We start from the raw sequence: 6,219 nt of genomic DNA, 5'->3' as shown, positions 1-6,219 counted from the left end.
ATATCACTCAAACTATGAATAAAAGTAAGACCTTTTAAAAGTACTCAAGAGTAGTGAGTATAAGTATTACTCTGTTAAAAGCTAATGCAAATACAGGTCATTTGTGCATGTGTAAATGTAACATTCTGTAGTGCATTTAGTTATTGATCATCAGGGACACAATGTCATAAGACGTTAATGTTAGGTTAGATTTAGGTCGTAATGACAGGCGACCAAAATTCAATGTCTAGCCAGCATCTAAGGACAACATTACACAGCAAATTCATCAGAGTTAAATTCTCGGTGTTGAAGCATTTCAGAGTAAAGTGTTGACGTTAAAGAGTTATATTTTGATAAATGAATATAATAAGAGTTAGAATTGATTTTATTCAGTGCGAAATCAAGGAGTTATCTTTTCAACACTTGGTGGTGTTATTTCCAACATCCGGGAATTCATGCAGCCCCAGTCACTGATGAATTTTCCAGCCGCCATTTTCCAGGTTCAGAACAGCAACTGGTGAGTCAAACTACCTAAATGTTGGTATTTTACTGACTTTCTTTAAGGAAATACAGTTGTAAACATATTGTTAAGTTAATAACTTTAGAATGGAGTGACAATTTTAAACTTCTGCGGTTCATTCATGGTCGTTTGTGTAACTTGTCTAACGTTAGCTTAACTGCAGTCCTATTGACTTTTTTTCCAAGAATGTTTTTTATATATGCCCACGCATACATAGTGCATAAAAACATCAAATGTACATTTTCAACACATTTCTGTCACGCTTAATGCCATTTTGTGCGTTGTTACCCATCTGTAAAATAAAATCGACACTTCTCCTTTAATTCGAAGCAAACTAGCGAGGGAATCCCCGGACTCCGAGCCACCTAAAGTTACCCTACTCTGCCCGGATGCTAACAGCAACACAGGACGGTTTCCATAAGCTCTGGAGAGTTTCTAAAACATATCTGGTGAGTAAATGAACATATGCTTACTTGTAAAAGGCTTCCTGACTAAAACATATGATTGTTTGTTATTCGTGTGCGTTAATTTGGTTATTTTAAACACCGCGGCCCTTTTAAACTGGTTCATTCGTGGCCGTCCATATACCGTTAGTCTATAGACTCACGTGATAACGTTCGCTTGAATTATATTAACGTTAAGTGTTGACAACCATTAAAGTCGGAATGTTAACATCAATGCGTTTAAATGACCGCGTTTGCACTCAGACATTTAACGTTACAGAAGTCTTCCGGAAGTTGCGGGACTAACGTTAACGTTATCCCGCAAATGCACAGAGATTCCCAGATGCCCAAGTAGATGCCCGCAAATGAATGATAATCTCGCGGAAATCGCGCGTCTCCCGCCCGGTCATTAAACACTTTGCACACCCCTCTCCACCGCATCCCTCCCAGCTCTTCAGGTACGTCGCGCGCAAGTCACCCCCACCGTTCTTAAGGTACGTCGCGCGCAACTCACCCCACCGCTCTTCAGGTACTCATCTCTCCCGCTACCTCCCGCAAATCAACTCTGTATCCCCCGAAAATGACTTTTTCCAACTCGGGATGTTTGACGTTAGTAAGTTAGGCTATTTCTGTAGTCAGGAACATCTTAGTCAAGCTTTTTCTCCCGCATGATATTGTGCTTAAAACTATAGGCTAAACTTAAACTTAAAGACAATTTAGTGCGTTGTAAACAGCCACCTGTCTGTAAAATTAATCAACTGATTCATATTTGAGCAGCCTAATGATGATACAGGTTTGATTTGTAGATTTATTATCAATAATCAACATCTGAATCAAAAGATATCTGAAAAAGTGTGAGGCATACTTTGTGATGTTCATCTCTCTTTTTTAATCTGTAGGTTATGCATATGTGTTAGATACTAATGTTTTGTTGTTTTTTTAACAGCTACAGTTTTCCATACAATAACACAAGACCCTGTGACGATTGGCTGATTAGAGACAGATGGTGTATTTCCAGAGTTGGTGAAATGATCAAGCACACCTTCTTGGTCATATGTGGTGATAATAATGAAGGTATGTTTGATAAAGTTCTGTATTTGTTTCACAATAAGCTGAGAGGGTATTAGAGCATTAGAGAATAACAAATGACATGAAGGTGATAAGTTTTGTATTGTGGGTGAACTGTTACTTAAATAATGTTTTGCTCTTTGCTTTGTGCTTTGCACTTTTCCTCTTCTGCTTATCCTAATATTTTAGATTATATTTGGACCTGAAACATCTGCTAGACTCCAGGAAAGGTGGCGTCAATACTGGACTTGAAAGGGCCTAACTGGTAAAGAAACACGCATACACACACACACATACACACGCGCACACGCTTACAGAAAACTGTAAGTTTATGAATATTTTTTTACACTGTGGCCAATATTTTGGGGAAGTCAGCATCACTAAAATGATATAAAAGATTTTAAGCTCCTCTAAATTTAGCTCCAAGTGTTGTGTTAAATTCAGTATTCTGGACAGACAGCTGCCTGGTTTTCCAGTTCTAGTCATAGTGGTTAACCTAATTGTTTTTGGAGATCCAACAGTGATATGTGTTTTTTCTACTTTTCCATATCCTGTCACCTCAACCAGCTGGGAGAGTCAAGTTGTGGATCATCATGAAGATTTTCAAAAGGTGAGTTTAGATTTCTTGAATGTTTTGTTTACTTTAAATGTTCTTTTAAATATATCATAGAATTTGATTGCAATTTGTTTTTAAACATTTTTCTTAGTCATGCTGGAGTCTTGAAGAGTTCTTAGATGAGCATCACCCTATGTCCGTGCATCAGGAACCACCAGACGAGCGATCAGCAGCTACTACATCATCATGGATAAAAAGGTCATCCTGTGGCTGGGAAGCACATCTTTCACAGGACATGCTTGATGAGATTTCCTAGCTCCAGTTTGTTTTCACATAAGTTTACAGCATTTATACCTTAATTTAAACTGCTGTGTTTGATATGGAGGACCAAGGAAATACCAGAAGTGAAAGATTTGCACGCCAAGTTGTTTAAAATGTAATTTCAGAAGAAAACTATGAGTTCAGAAGAAAACTATGAGTGACGCTATATTGAACTTTCAAATTGCTCTGATGAAACATCAAGTTTGGACCAAAGGACTGAAACAGCCTTTTTGAGCACTGGTCATACATATTTTGTTGATACTGTCTGTACTAATAAAATATTTAAAGCATATTTGACATTGTTGCATTTTAAAAACTGAATGAATTGTTGAAGTGGTGAATGTTTTCAAATAAAATGTTTTTTATTTTATAATTTACAGTCTATTTGACCTTTTTACCATATTTACACTCAAGAGAGTTGAATAAAATAAATATATTACACCAGGCGGTGTTAAATATAGTTACATTTTTTAACTCTGCCCAGAGTTAAAATTAACCCTTACTTCGGTGTCAATGTGCCAACCCTTTTGAAAGTGTTGATTTAACTTTGTTTTGAGTGGACCCCATGAGACACTTTCAAAGTGTTGAAATTAACACCCATAGAGTTGTTTTGGGTTCCCATATTTTGCTGTGTACTTTTATGTTTAATAACAATATCAAAGGACAGATATGTTTGGTTTACTTCAGGTTGTGTTAAAAATTGAACAAAATCCAACATCTTAAACCAGGGTTTTTCAAAGTCTAAGACAGTGGGCCTCCCTTTTGACACAACTTATCCATTGGCGCCCCCCTCCTCCCAAACACGCACGCACGCACACACACACACGCACATATATATATATATATATATATATATATATATATATATATATATATAGCCGAGAAAGGACCGGACCCGGACATATTTTACTTTTGCTTTCAGTTTGACGGAGACTGCCGTCCGTTTGTTTTGGTTTAGACGGCAGCCTCCGTGAGGAGCTCAGAAACCGACCCATTGTATTAGCAGGCATATACCTGTATTGGCGGGCTTGCCAAACAGAAGCGAATTCACAGCTATGGCCTTTTTGCTTTGTTTAATTAAAACGTTTAAATATAATAAAAAATACATATAATAATTAAACTTAATAATTATATTTTTTTATATTATATTTTTTCCCGTGCCTCCCCTGACATGCTCTGGCGCCCCCCAAGGGAGGCGCGCCTCACACTTTGAAAACCCCTGTCTTAAACCAACATCAAATTGATGTCAAATACTGACATTTATTCATCAGGTATGGCAACCAAAATTCAACATCTGATAGACATGATAGTGGTAACATCAACACAACGTCGAGCTGTAATATCATTAGACGTTGATATTTGGTTTATTTCAGGTTGGATGCTGGACACTGATGTCGGCCTGACGTTGAATTTTGATGACAACCTGATTTTCATCTCCAAACAAAATGCAAATGTCGCCACGACATCATGTTGACGTCATGTGCCTGCTGGGTTTTTAAGGCCAATTTTGCTTTTAAGTGTTTGGAAAAACTTTTAGTGCTTCCAAACAGTTTGCTGCAATTTTAAATTGCCTATGTCTTAAGGCAGTTGATTATGCGATTTACCTTCTATGTGTGATTTGACTGGACAAGAATCACAAGATTTTCTGGCCTGTCTGGCCTGGCATTTAGTCTGCATCTAGTTGGACATGTGATTGAAAGGTTGCAGATTTTATCCCCGTCTCCAACAGTAAAGAGTGAATAACCATTGCTCTCACCAATCTCAATACCACGACTGAGGTGAGTCCCTTGAGCAAGGCATTGATCCCCCATCTGCTCCCCAGGCAACACAGCAAGGGCTGCCCACTTTGGGTGTGTGTTTGTGTTCACTGCTGTGACTGTGCCACCAACCGGATTTTACCAAGTAGGACAAGTTCCTGGATAAACACTTTTACATGATTTTTATCCAACTATTATTCCTATTCTGTCTTATTTTAGGAATAATTTACAGTTATGGTCAGGTTTAGGGGTAGGGAGTGGGTATGGATTACATTTTTGAAAAAAAAAAAATGATGTTCCAGGATCAACATAGATGTTAATCTAGGATGGCATTGTACTTGGCAAAATCATGGCATGTGTGTGTGTGTGTGTGTGTGTGTGTGTGTGTGTGTGTGTGTGTGTGTGTGTGTGTGTGTGTGTGTGTGTGTGTGTGTGTGTGTGTGTGTGCACTTGTATGGGATAAATGGAGGGCACAAATTCCAAGTATGGCTCACCACAGTTGGCCACATCACGACTTTCACTTTCACCTAATTCACCTGCCTTAACTTTCGGCAAGCAGAACCTCTTGAAATTTGTCAATGTTTTGAACTTAATTCTCCCAGGTTGGACCGCAGGATTTTGAATCCAAGAGGAGACCTTTAAAAAAACATTCTGTTTTTCAATACTTTTGGAGCAGAAAAAGGAGCTGACTGCTTATGTAAATACAGCATATAAATGCAGGCAGATTTTGAAAAACATGCGAGTAAATAATTGCAGAATTGTCATGTGGGTCTCATTGATGGGCATCCCAGCAGCGTTCATGCAGGTAAATTAGAGACTGATGAAAAGGCATCGAGTTGTCGACAGATCCTGCTATTTATACTTCCTGGCTCCTCATAAGCAGTGGAAGGGTCCTGCTAGGAACATTAGCATGTGTGGAAGCACATAATGGGAGAATTCGCCGCCAGCCATTCGCTTTCTCTCTCTTTTTTTTTTGCAATGGCAGACATCTCTCCATTCCTACCGGTGGGCACTGGGAACTCAGATGGCTTTGATTAATGCCTCTCAGCACGAGGCATGACCCGCTCTACCCACATAAAGCCAGCCCTCGTATGTCTGAGGCAGTTCACATCCCTCTTGCAGCTGCGTCTGTACAGTGTCTATGGATGTTGTCGCACAGCCCCATGGGATTTAATTGCAACATTTGCACACCGAAGGGATACAGGGAACTAGAGCAACCAATGCTTTGCAACCTCTTTAAGCTGGTACTGGAAGCACATCTTGGTTATAACAGCCTTTGCAAAGATTTATGGCCGAATATTCTACTTGCTGTTGACCTACCAAGCAATAAATCAATTTTGCCAGTTTGTAATGTCTGCTAGTTCACTGCTCCAGTTCACAGAGATGCCCAAAACAGACAACGTATAATAAAAATACTGGTAAAGAGGACCAAAACAACATGCAATTCATTTAGTCGTCCTCCCACCTCTGCGCTTTTTCTTTCAGCTGCAGTGAGTTGAGACAATTGCACAATCACCTGGAAATTGAGGCTAATGAATGGGCACACAGAGACAGTAGAGAGACATTAAATTCATG

General features: G+C 39.0%; 1 long non-coding RNA gene across 1 annotated transcript; it reads left to right on the top strand.

Moving 5' to 3' along the window:
- The first annotated feature begins 448 nt into the window (after positions 1-448).
- On the top strand, positions 449-3,260 carry LOC137496415 (uncharacterized). Its single transcript, XR_015499811.1, has 6 exons — positions 449-496; positions 830-948; positions 1,889-2,016; positions 2,200-2,275; positions 2,578-2,620; positions 2,718-3,260. It is a non-coding gene; the product is annotated as an uncharacterized LOC137496415 (long non-coding RNA).
- Positions 3,261-6,219: the final 2,959 nt, after the last annotated feature.

The sequence above is a fragment of the Danio rerio genome, chromosome 9, assembly GCF_052040795.2.
Source record: "Danio rerio strain M-AB ecotype USA chromosome 9, GRCz13ab, whole genome shotgun sequence".
Classification (NCBI taxonomy): Eukaryota; Metazoa; Chordata; class Actinopteri; order Cypriniformes; family Danionidae; genus Danio; species Danio rerio.
Note: the sequence above shows the minus strand (reverse complement) of the source record. Positions and strands in the feature narration are given on the sequence as shown.